We start from the raw sequence: 12,951 nt of genomic DNA, 5'->3' as shown, positions 1-12,951 counted from the left end.
TCCCTTGGCCAAGTAGAGGTTTCCCCGAGGAACCCCCCCCTTGCCTGCCTGCAGCGCTGAAGAGATCCCTTGATCTCTCATAGACTAACATTGCAAACCCGACGCTTGTTTCTACACTGCACCCGGCCGCCCCCGCGCTGCTGAGGGTGAAAATTCTGTGTGGGCTTGTGTCCCCCCCGGTGTCCTACAAAACCCCCCCTGGTCTGCCCTCCGAAGACGCGGGTACTTACCTGCAAGCAGACCGGAACCGGGGCACCCCCTTCTCTCCATTCTAGCCTATGCGTTTTGGGCACCACTTTGAACTCTGCACCTGACCGGCCCTGAGCTGCTGGTGTGGTAACTTTGGGGTTGCTCTGAACCCCCAACGGTGGGCTACCTTGGACCAAGAACTGAACCCTGTAAGTGTCTTACTTACCTGGTAAAACTAACAAAAACTTACCTCCCCCAGGAACTGTGAAAATTGCACTGTGTCCACTTTTAAAGTAGCTATTTGTCAATAACTTGAAAAGTATACATGCAATTGAAATGATTCAAGGTTCCTAATGTACTTACCTGCAATACCTTTCAAACAAGATATTACATGTTAAATTTGAACCTGTGGTTCTTAAAATAAACTAAGAAACTATATTTTTCTATAACAAAACCTATTGGCTGGATTTGTCTCTGAGTGTGTGTACCTCATTTATTGTCTATGTGTATGTACAACAAATGCTTAACACTACTCCTTGGATAAGCCTACTGCTCGACCACACTACCACAAAATAGAGCATTAGTATTATCTCTTTTTACCACTATTTTACCTCTAAGGGGAACCCTTGGACTCTGTGCATGCTATTCCTTACTTTGAAATAGCACATACAGAGCCAACTTCCTACAGTTCCCATACTCCATAGAGGGCCATGTTAGCCAATGAGGAATTGCACGGCGGTGCAGACCGCCTCCCGCCATGACATGAACGCTGGGGTAGTGAGGTCACTTCCACCTGTCCCTGCATACAGGACAGGCGGTTGCCATTTTCTAATGCTAGTACACATGTACAGATTAATAAGTGCGTCATTATAGTTGAATGTACTCACCTAGACAATTCAGTGTCCAACAGACAAGCATGCTCTGTGTACACTGCTGTAGTGTGTTCATGTTTCCTATTGTCAATCCCTTCTTACTTTTGGGTCCCTTGGGTACCAACCACTTAGGAGGAATAGGAGCAGGAGGCAAGCACCCGTTGACAGACCCCTTGTGGACGTGACTACACTGGAGGACAGGCATATCACACTCACCTATCATCTTGACAGGGCCACAATCACAGAGCTGTGTGCACAATTGAAGCCTGATCTGCCACCTGCTATCCGTTGCACAACAGTAATACCCCCCCCTTGTGCAGGTACTCTCAGTGCTCCATTTGCTGGCAACTGGCTCTTTCCAGGTGACAGTGGACTTGGTTGCAGGAATGTCACAGCCAATGTTCTCTATTGTGCTTGCCAGGGTTTTGGCAGTCTTGCTCAAACACATGTGCAGCTACAGCACATTCCCCTGGGTAGATGATTTACCCACTGTGAAGACTGTATTCTCTGCAATGAGACATATACCACATGTTATTGAGGCCATTGACGGGACCCATATTGCCTTAGTCCCCCCAAGGCCAATAAACAAGTGTACAGGAATCTGAAGAGTTTCCACTCACTCAATGTCCAGATGGTTTGCCTTGCTGACCAGTACATCTTCCACGTCACTGCCAAGTATCCTGGGCCGATGCATGATGCCTTTGTCCTGAGGAATAGCAGTGTCCCTCAGCTGTTGGCATAGCTAAGAAGGCACAGAGAGTGGCTTATAGGTGAGCCTGAGTCCCCTCTGAATGTATATCAGTGTATTCCTTCAGGAGTCATACCCCATGCCATTGTGCAGGGCTAATGTGTGTCCCTCACTTCTTGCAGGTGATTCCAGCTACCCAAACCTCTCCTGGGTCCTGACCCCTGTTATGAAACCGAGAACAGGGGCTGAGAAAAGGTACAATAATGCTCATGGGGGTACCAAGAGGATTGTTGAAAGGACCATTGGTCTCCAGAAAGCTAGGTTCAGATGCCTCCATATGTCAGGTGGATCCCTATGCTACTCCTCGGAGAAGGTCTGCAGGATTGTTGGTGTGTGCTGCATGTTGCACAGTTTGTCCCTCAGACACCATCTACCCTATCTGCAGGAGGAGGGGGGTGACAATGCAGCTGTGGCAGCAGTGGACACTGAGGACATTGAGGAGGAGGATGTGGAGAACAGGACACGTATTATCCCGCAGTACTCCCAATGACACTCAGGTAAGACTGTTGAACTAAACATTTCTCAATTTCAGTGCTATGCTATGTGGCTGTAGCATAATGCTGGTCATTACCTTTTGCATCCCACCTGACTGCCACCTATGCCTTCCCTTATTGCAGATGTTGCTGTGGTTACAACAGTGTAATGCTGTGATGTGTACAGACTGCTGAGACACATTTCTAGGATAGATCAGCATATTACTGGACATTTGCACAGGATCATGCAGTTCATTACAGTTCAATACATTGTAAATTACCTTCAGATAAAGCACTATTACACAACTTGTGTCCAAGGGTGTTTATTAATAATGTCTATACAATGCAAAGTGCAATAGAGTGGTGTGATGGTTGGGAATAGTCCAGTGTAGTGGGCCAGTCTGTTTGTAGCACAGGTCCAGTGTCCAAGGGGCCATAGGAAGGAGAGCAATGGCAGTTCAAAGTGGACAAGGTGACACAGTGGAATACAAGGGGGACATTCAGGAGAGGCTCATTTCCTGGCGGTGGGCTTGGTCTTGGTAACTGTCTCTGGTATCTGTCTGGGTCGCAGGGACCGTTTGCAGGGTGATTCACCTTCTGCTGGGGAAGGGATGCTGGTGGCCTGTGGGTCCTGTGACAGGGCCTCCTGTCTACTAGCTGCAGCAGATGTGAAGGGCTGGTCAGCACACTGGCTAGTGGAAGGGGCCCACTGGTGTGCTGTGTAGTCCCTCAACATGTTGGCCATATCACCTGACATCCCTGCAATAGAGACCATGGTGGTATTCAGGGCCTGCAATTCTTGCTTGATATCCTGGTGGTGTTCCCCCTGCAGCAGCTGGTTCACCTGAATGATGTTTATCACCTGACCTATCTTGTCCTGGATTGTTGGTAAGCCCCCAGGACATTAGTGAGTGCCTCCTGGGGAGTTGGGTCCCTGGGCCTATCCTCCCCCTGGTGCACAGCTCTCCTCCAACCGTCCCTGGCCCCCTATGCCTGTGTCCCCTGAACGGGGTGCCCACTGCCACTGACCCCAGGACCCTCATTGTCTTGCCTGTGAGGTGTGGACTGGGGTCCCTGTACAGTTGGGCACGCTACAGATTGACGTCTCCTGGGGACAGAGGTCTGGGGACGTTGGATGGCTGCTGTGGTGTTGGATTCTGAGGGGGGAGGCTCTGTAGTGGACTGGGTATTGGCTGAGGTAGCCGACTGACCAGTGGTCCCTGATCGGCCAGGGAGTTCATCCAGATCCAGAGCTCCAGAGTTGCTGTCATCAGTGGGGCATCTTCTGGTGGGGGACTGGGTAGCAGTGGCACCTCCGCGCCACTGAGATTGGCTGGGGCACCTGTGGGGATGTAAGTGGTGTATTATGCTACATGTCTGTGACATATTCTGCATCACTAGCTTCCCCTATAATTATTGCTGTTGCCCTGCCACCTTTGTTTGTGTATGGTGATGGATTGTGGGATTGTTAGTTCTCCATGCTGTGCATGCATTGGTGTTGGGTGTACATGCAGGGCTGGAAGGGATGTGCATGCAGTGGGTATGGCATGCAGGGCTTGGCATTTAGGTTTGTTAATTGTAGTGGTGCACTGTGTGGGATGGAGTGGGGTGATGGGTGTCAGGGTGAGGGGTGAGGGGTGGTGGTGGCATGCAGGTATGAGGGGATAGGTAGTAAATGTTGACTCACCAGTGTCCAGTCCCTCAGGATGGAGGTTTGCCATGACTTGCTCCTCCCATGATGTTAGCTGTGGGGGAGGAGGTGGAGGTCCACCACCAGTCCTCTGGATAGAGAGCTGGTGCCTTGGGGCACTGGAACGCACCTTCCCCCATAGGTCGTTCCACCTCTTCCTTATGTCATCTCTTGTGCGTGTATGTAGTCCCACGGCGTTCACCCTTTCCTCTGCCATAGCTCCATCTTCAATGGATATCTGCTGGACCTGTGCTCCAAACAGATGTGGCTCTACCCTGACTATTTCCTCAACCATGACCTGCAACTCCTCATCGGTGAAAAAGGGGTACATGGGTGTTCTGTGGTGTTTGTAGGTTGTGCAGAGGGTGATGTGTGATGTGATGGGCTGTGTGGTGCGTTTGGGATGAATAGGTAGTTGTGATATGTGTGTGCAGTTCTCTTTTGGATTAGTGTCGCAAAGTGTAGCCGTCTTGTCGTGTTAGCTAAGGATTGTGGGTGATGTGGGTGTGTGTTTTATGCTGTTGGTGGGTGTGTGGGGTGTGTGTGTTTGTGTCAGGTGTGGGTTTCTTGTTCTGGCCAATGTCTTGTTTTGTATTTGGGTGGCCTTGTCCGCCGCAGCGGTGTTCACTGCCAATGGTTTACCGCCGTTGAATGTCCGCTGTGGTGATTCACGGGTCATTATTTGGAGGGCGTAGAATTGGTGGCGTAACAGTATGGGTGGTAGTTCCGACAGTTTATCACATTCAGTGGGACTGGCGGATTTGTGTTTGTGGCTGTTTTCTGTTGAATCTGGTGGACGGAAGTTCGCCTCTGCGGCGGTATGTTGGCAGTAGTCACAGCAGCATAATTCGGAATGTACCACCAATGTCATAATGAGGGCCTAGGTCTTTACAGATTTGGGAGTGATTGGCAACACTTCTTTTTTGATTGCAGCCTACCAGACAGCAAGGCTGTGTGGTATGCAAAAGACATCATGGAAAGTTTAATTTTCAGGTGATGTGGGAATGCATTCTGCCCTTGCTTGCCGTTCATTTTGTGGTTTGCAACTCAGGTTTTCTGGTTTTCCCTTTGGTGGCTTTATTTGCTTTAGACTCCCTGTCTTGAGTTCGTACCTCTCCATGCCAAAGCTGTGTTTGCAGTATTCTTTCACAAACTTATTTTCTGCAATAAACAGGCCTTTGTTCTTATCTCGTCAAACTTGCTGGGCATTCAAAGACTGAAGTCAAGCTGTGTCTTTGAGGGAGCGTGGTGCAGCGTATACTTTTCCTTGGATCCTGCTTTGTTTTAAAAAATGTTATTTTAGACATAACCATCTCAAAAGATCTAATTTCTGAGCTGCACAAAACATTTGCCTTTCATTTGTGGGCATGAAGTTCACTATTGGCATTGTCATGGTGGGTGGAAGCACAAACATTTCTAAATTCATGTTTGAAAACTATTACAAAAAAACTTGCACTGATTTAGTCTGATTTACTACTACTAATAAGATGAAATGCATGGAATGAAATACGTATTTGGAATTTTTGCAGAGACATTTTCATATTTAACATGTTTTTTGCAAAATATCTTTACAAATGAAGGTGGCCCGAAGGTTAAGTGTGCAGGACACCCTTGTTACTTGCTTATTTTCACATTGATTAACTTGTAAATAAATGCTTGCTCGCTTTCAACTCGAGGCCACATGCAAAGTTCAGGAGGGTGCATGTGGACTGCACTGATTTAGTCTGATATAAAACATTTCTGCATGTGAATGAAATATATTTTTGGATTTTTGCAGAGACTTTTTCATATTTAACACTTGTTTACAAACTTCCTGTTAGGTGAGCTAATTTAATTGGTGAAACTGCCTTTTTAGGAACAAAACACAAAACCTCATTTCAGTCTCAGCTTCAACCTAACATATGGTGATCTTGGGCAATTTATACCTTTTATGGCCCATTCACTGTGAAGCACAGGATAAGATTTTTTCACAGGAAAGAGCCAGCCACATTGTAACACAGTTTAACAATGTTTGTTTTTTACTTTGATGTTTAAAGTATAAGCTTTACTTATGACATCTGTGGCAACTTGTTTTGGAGAGTTGGATAAGATTTAAGGCACTTTTCTGTGAATTCTTTTGTGTTTATGTGTAGCTACACAATAATTATGTAATCCGCCTGGACCTATGCCTCTTTCGGAACACATACTTTACTGAATATAAACAATTTCCTCATTTGCCCTGGCAGGTACAAGGGTGTAATAGGCCTCAAGAAAATGACAGAAGGCCTACTCTGGTCAACACAAGACATAGAAAACAAATGTGCAGAAGTGTATATGATACGTGAAAAGTACAGGCCTGGGTTTGAAAACAGTGGTCACGTAGGGATGCAGGGACAGAAAGGAGAATGAGCAGAGAGGTCAGGTGCAGGGTAATGGTAGTCACAGTCCGACTTCGCATGCCATAGATAATTTTGAAGGACGCATACACAAAGGAGAGTCTGAGCCACTTTCTGATAGCAGGGTTAGGAGAAGGAGTAAATCATGACAGGCTGAAAGGGAGGCACAGCACTAGATGTTTGTGTTTCAATGCTGGCAGGGAGTGGGAGACAGGCCGTAAAACTTCAAAGTCTAGTAGATGTGTAGGGGAGGACATATAGATAGAGTTCAAAGGGTAGGATCGAAGGTCACTGTGTATGTAGGAAGATATATATATGTATTATATCTGTTATAACTGTATTTTTGTAACAAGCAGTCAGAGAGCATTTAAAGAATTATGGTCTTTGTTAATTGTAAATGTTATGAAGGAGGTGGAACTTAGGTGTCCACCAAGAGGGCCTAGCTATGAGGTGCATAGGAATGATCCTTTAGATAAAAGGACCATAGGCCCATTGAGAAATGTCCCTCTAAGCCAGACTAGATATAGTAACTACGACATATACATGATAAATGTACCCAAGCTAAGCAATGGCCAAAAGGAGCAGAGAGATTCCCTCACAAATAAAGTAATCCATTGGATAAGGGGGACGAAGAAGTGTAGCTCCATCATAAGGGACGACATAGTCAGTGCTCACAGACATACAAGAGTAGGTTTAACAACAGATATCATAGGCCTCAAACTGAGTAGCCAGAGCCTAGTAAAGGGTCTCTTGGCACTGGATTCAAGAGTGAGACCTGGTACTTTTTCACAAATGTCACTCGCTCAAAAAATCCCTCAACCATTGGCAAATCTGTCTCCCCAAGAGAGATATAACATCTCAACGGCCCTGCATATAAACACACCTAGAAGGCATCAAAAGAGGAGCCCAACCTCAGCCATAGACTGACATGAGGCCCTCATGTTGGAGGATGGGAAAGATGGCATATCCAACCTAGAACCCTCTAAGCCAAGTAACCAGACACCGTACACCCGGGGAGCGGAACTAGGAGCACATTGTAGTGATCCACTAGAGGAGCTGGACCATGGAGCAATGCCTTGTTTAAATGAGAACAGAGAGATCCCACTAGATACGGGGAATGGTCTTAATCCTCCGATTAGGTTTTTATCTTGGAATGTGGCAGGGCTGCTTCAGAAGTCAGATAACCCTGACTGGTGTAGTTTTATAGACCAACACCGTATCATTTTACTACAGGAGACATGGGTGTCAACAGTGACTAACAGGGAAGGTTACTGGGCCTTTCAGAAGACCGCGCTTCCCTCACCATCTGGTAGGGCGTCAGGGGGTTTGATAACTTGGATAAAACACGATTTGTTCCCAAAGGTGAAGGAGCTAACAACTCCCACAAGAGATCTATTAGCCGTTGAGGTGGAACTTAGTACTGCCAGGGGACCTGTTAGCATAGTAATTGCAAACATATACGTTAGACCTGGCATTCAAAGGACGCAGATTGCATTGATGAGCATGTTAGCAGATTTTCTTAACTGTCTACCGGGAGGGCATGGCCTAATCATCGCAGGAGATTTCAATACGCAACTGAATTCCAGAGATGTAAATCAGCAAAAAGAAATCCAGTTTGCAGAGCCTTGGGATAGATCTGGGCAGGTTCGAGCCACGGCATAAAGAGAATGGGGAGCATTAAATATATTAGACGACCTAATAACAACAAGGGGACTAAGAATAGTAAATGGAAACACTAGATCAGACAGTCCGGCCTCGCCCACTTACAGGAGAGGACTGTACACTAGCCATCTTGACTACGTCTTAGTAGATGATGTTCACTGGAAATCTCTCATTGACATGGCTGTCCTCCCTCGAAATGATAGTGATCACCAAGCCCTGAGCACCGTCTTTTCTACAATCTCATTCAGCTGTAAAACACTGACAACATGGGTTAAGGGCAATGTCTTAGCTATGACGAATGATCTTAAAAGTGTAAAATGGGAACGGGTAGAAGATGATGCAAACGTCCAGCTATCTATATATAGAATAGTTGCAACAACGCTTTCCCCATTGAAGAATACAAACATCACATTGGTGGATCTGATCAGTCTGCATAGCATTTTGACCAACCGGCTAAAACCACACTTTCAGGTAGCAAGGAGGCAGACAGCGATTGGAATTAGAACTGTAAGCTGGTTCTCTAACTCCTGTCGCCAGGCTAAAATACAGTTATTGGGAGCACTAAAGGCAGGGAGCCATTTAGAGATAAGAGAATCCAGGGTTGCGTACAAAGTTGCACTCAAAAAAGCAAAAAAAGAGTGGGAAGCCAAATATTGGAATGGGCTGGTAGATGCACTTCAAAAGAAGGATTTCAAACTATTTTGGAAATTAGTGGTAGACAAAGGTAGCTCTAAAGATGGAGAGACTTATCCCGTAATCCAGCCAGAAACTTGGGTGACACATTTTAGCAAAGTATATGGAAAACCACAAATTAATAGTATTACCATCCCTTTACTTAAATCTAATGATCTTGTTGCTAACACACTACCTGCTGGGAGAGCTATATCACCCAAATTTGCTCTGGCTTTCTTTTCCCTAAAAGAAACAACTTGGGCCCTACAATCAGTGCGCAAAGGGAAGGCCCCTGGACTGGATGGCATCCCAGGTGATTTACACCTGGCTCGACCGACAATTTGGTCCTTGTACTTAGATGCGCTCAGCAATGAGATACTGAGGGTGGGAGGACTTCCCCCCACGTGGCAAGGAGCAATCATAGTCCCTATTCACAAGAAAGGGCCAAGAGAAGAACTTACTAACTATAGGCCGATTAGCCTACTCGATGTCACTCAAAAAATATTTAGCAAGCAGGTATTGAAAAGATTGCAGGCATGGACAGAGGATTTTCACATTCTTTCCGACTTCCAGGTAGGATTTAGGAAAGGAATGAGTACAATAGATCAGGTATTCAGGTTCAATCTCCTTTGTTGGAAATATCTGTCACTGAATAAGAGCCACCTGTATGTAGCTTTCATTGATCTAAAAGCTGCTTTTGACATGGTCCCCCGTGATCTATTGTGGAATGTCTTGGAGAGCTATCAACTTGATGGAGAACTACTAAGATTGATTAGGTATCTTCATGAGGGAACGTACGCTCAAGTAAGTTGGTCTCAAAGTGGTGACTTAACAGAAGCAATACCTGTTAACAGGGGGTTTAGGCAGGGGTGCGTTCTGGCCCCAATATTGTTTAATCTTTATATTAATGGTGCGGCAGACCAATTATTACATTGCAACCACGATGCCCCAAAGCTCGCTGGAACCCCTGTCCCCATTTTAATGTTCGCTGACAATACTCTACTAATTTCAAGAACACTTATGGGCTTGCAAAATGAATTGGATGCTTTTTATAAATTTTGTTTGAACAGAGGGCTTGAAATAAATCCAACAAAATCAAAGTTCATGGCTTTTAATTCACATAAATCGTTTAGGGGGAAAATGACCATAGCAGGCCAACCAGTGGAGAGAGTCAGCCAATTAGATTATCTGGGGATCAGGCTAAGCGATAACCAAAAATGGTCAGCGCAGATTGGGAAGAGTTTGACAGCCTTGAGGCAAAGGTCTTCAGTGATAGGGAGAAATATTGCAAATACCTCACAAGGGGAGATATCACCTGCTATTACTGTTTATGAAGCAGTGGCAGTTGCAGCCTCAACCTATGGTGCTGAGCTCTGGGGCCATACTAATTCCAGTCGTTTGACTATGGCAGAAAACCGTTTTTTACGGAACTTTCTGCGACTGCCGACGAGCACCCCTCTTACTCCGCTTTGATTCGACCTAGCCTTAAATGAAATCCACTACAAAATTGCGCTAAGACCACTTAAGTATTGGGTGCGTCTTTGGACTTCCGAGCACCTGTCTATCCTACACATAGCATTAAAGGAGTTTCTTGTAGGTGACTACGTATTAAATATCCCTTGGCTTAGACACATTAGAGACACGTGTAAACTCCTTAAAATGGAGGAGGTGTGGAGTGCTCCATATAACCTGACCAAGGAAGCAAAAGAGCGTATTAATAGGTATTATTGGGAGAACATCCTGGTGCAAATTTGGACGGAAAACCAAGGTAGTCTGGCGCTACAGTTCCTGGATCATAACTGCAGCCCCAATAATGGCTAAAATATGTGATGTTAACAATGTGTAATAAAGATTATAAAAATAATGTGATTTTTCATAATTGTAGAGAAAAGGCAAAGATTCTTGCTCGAGGTTATAAAATCTGAAATAATTGAGGAAGAGAGAGTGCGAGATCTTTGTCATATTTTTGATATCCGATAGAAAAACTTGAAGTGTCCTGGGAGTGGGGAAACGTCAGTGCAAATAAAACGGGACAATTAAAATTAGATGATATCAAGATTAGAGGAGGTAAATAAAAAACCCTCATGAGTGAGATTGATCATTCCCTGTGGCAGGAAGTAAATACCCTTGATCTAGTTTTAACATTTCAATGAAAGCCCCCCTAGACGCATTTTTCACAGTTTTTTATGAGTCTGGAGTTTTAAATGAAGAAAGGGACATTATGTCCCCAAGTGCCACTGTTGATAATTCTCATTCATAATTCAACCTATGCTGTGTTAGGTAAAAATCTATTTTGTCCCCTATAAATGCACCCACACTTGACATTGCGATAGAAGAAGTGCTATAGGTTTCGTCTGACAAGCAGCCTCAACCTATGGTGCTGAGCTCTGGGGCCATACTAATTCCAGTCGTTTGACTATGGCAGAAAACCGTTTTTTACGGAACTTTCTGCGACTGCCGACGAGCACCCCTCTTACTTAGATTCGACCTAGCCTTAAATGAAATCCACTACAAAATTGCGCTAAGACCACTTAAGTATTGGGTGCGTCTTTGGACTTCCGAGCACCTGTCTATCCTACACATAGCATTAAAGGAGTTTCTTGTAGGTGACTACGTATTAAATATCCCTTGGCTTAGACACATTAGAGACACGTGTAAACTCCTTAAAATGGAGGAGGTGTGGAGTGCTCCATATAACCTGACCAAGGAAGCAAAAGAGCGTATTAATAGGTGTTATTGGGAGAACATCCTGGTGCAAATTTGGACGGAAAACCAAGGTAGTCTGACGCTACAGTTCCTGGATCATAACTGCAGCCCCAAATTTGAGGCCTATATGGATAACATAAATCCTCCCTATACCAAAACACTTTTTATTAAGTTTAGATTAGGGATCCTCCCACTTAAGACATTCACTGCACGATGGAGCGTGGAGGACTGTAACTCAATATTTTGTCATTATTGCCAAAAGACAAAAGAGTCACTAGCGCACTTTATGTTCTTTTTCCCTAGATAGCTGGTGCCCAGGAAGAAGTGGATTGCCCCGTTATGTAGGTTAATGGGGATAAGGGAATGGAACACAGCCTTACGTCTCTTCATAACTGACACAAATGACAAAATAGTTTTTTCTTTTGCAAGATACCTGCAAAGTGCATGGGCAATAAGAAATAGAGAATTGTCATAATTGTGTGTTTTAACATATTGGTTTTCGATTCTACTCATTTACTTATCTTAAGAAGCAAGTTGTAAATTGACCACAGCCAAGATACAGTGGTCATCGCACTACATATTTAACACCTTAAGACAAAAGATCTTAGAATAATGTCTGTATTATACTGGTTTTATAAAAAGCGATTTTAATATTTATTCAGGGTCTTAATGCATAATGTGGTAATTGCTGCTGATTTCCATTTGTAACTGGCATACTGCTCAACTATGATGTTTTATTGTTTACTTTTATGGCTTTTAGCCGAAATAAAGTATAATTTGAAATATTAGAATTGTGTCACATCTTTATTCCTGACAAAACCTCAACTACATATTGGCGAGCGGCAGCCAGGAGCCCGCTATTTCCTCAAGTCCCTGGACATGGCTGAAAGAAGCACCACCGGTGACGCTTGAATAGAACATTGTGCGCAAACCAGGTGAGAATTACACCTGTCTGTTCAAACGGACAGGCGAGATTCCACAGGCTGCTGTCCTAAAGGGTGAGGAGGGGTTGGGCTTCGAACATTGAGCATTTAAAGTGTATAATTCTGTGGTGATTGTAGTATGGGGAAGTAAGTGCATGTGGGATTTGTGTGGGGTTTTTGAAATATAATGTTAATGTAGAAATGAAATGTGATATCCCGGCCAGGGTGGAAGACACATTAGGTGTATTAGTGGATAACCTAGGAGAATAGCTCCTGGAAGACACATTAGGTGTATTAGTGAATAACCTAGGAGAATAGCTCCTTAAACACAGATTAAGTGTATTAGTTGATAACCGAGGAGAATAGCTCCTGGAAGACACACTAGGTGTATTTGTAGATAACCTAGGAGAATAGCTTCTGTAAGACACACTCGGTGTATTAGCGGATAATCTAGGAGAATAGCTCCTGGATGACGTAGGTGTGTGATAGTCGATAACCTAGGAAATAGTTCATGGAAGGGACAATTAGGGGGTCATTACGACCCTGGCGGAACAAGTCCGCCAGGGCCGTGGGACGCGGTGGCACCGCCGACAGGCCGGCGGTGCCCCGCGGGGCATTCTGACCGCGGCGGCTTAGCCGCG

The sequence above is a fragment of the Pleurodeles waltl genome, chromosome 7, assembly GCF_031143425.1.
Source record: "Pleurodeles waltl isolate 20211129_DDA chromosome 7, aPleWal1.hap1.20221129, whole genome shotgun sequence".
NCBI lineage: Eukaryota > Metazoa > Chordata > Amphibia > Caudata > Salamandridae > Pleurodeles > Pleurodeles waltl.
This window is presented reverse-complemented; position numbering follows the sequence as displayed.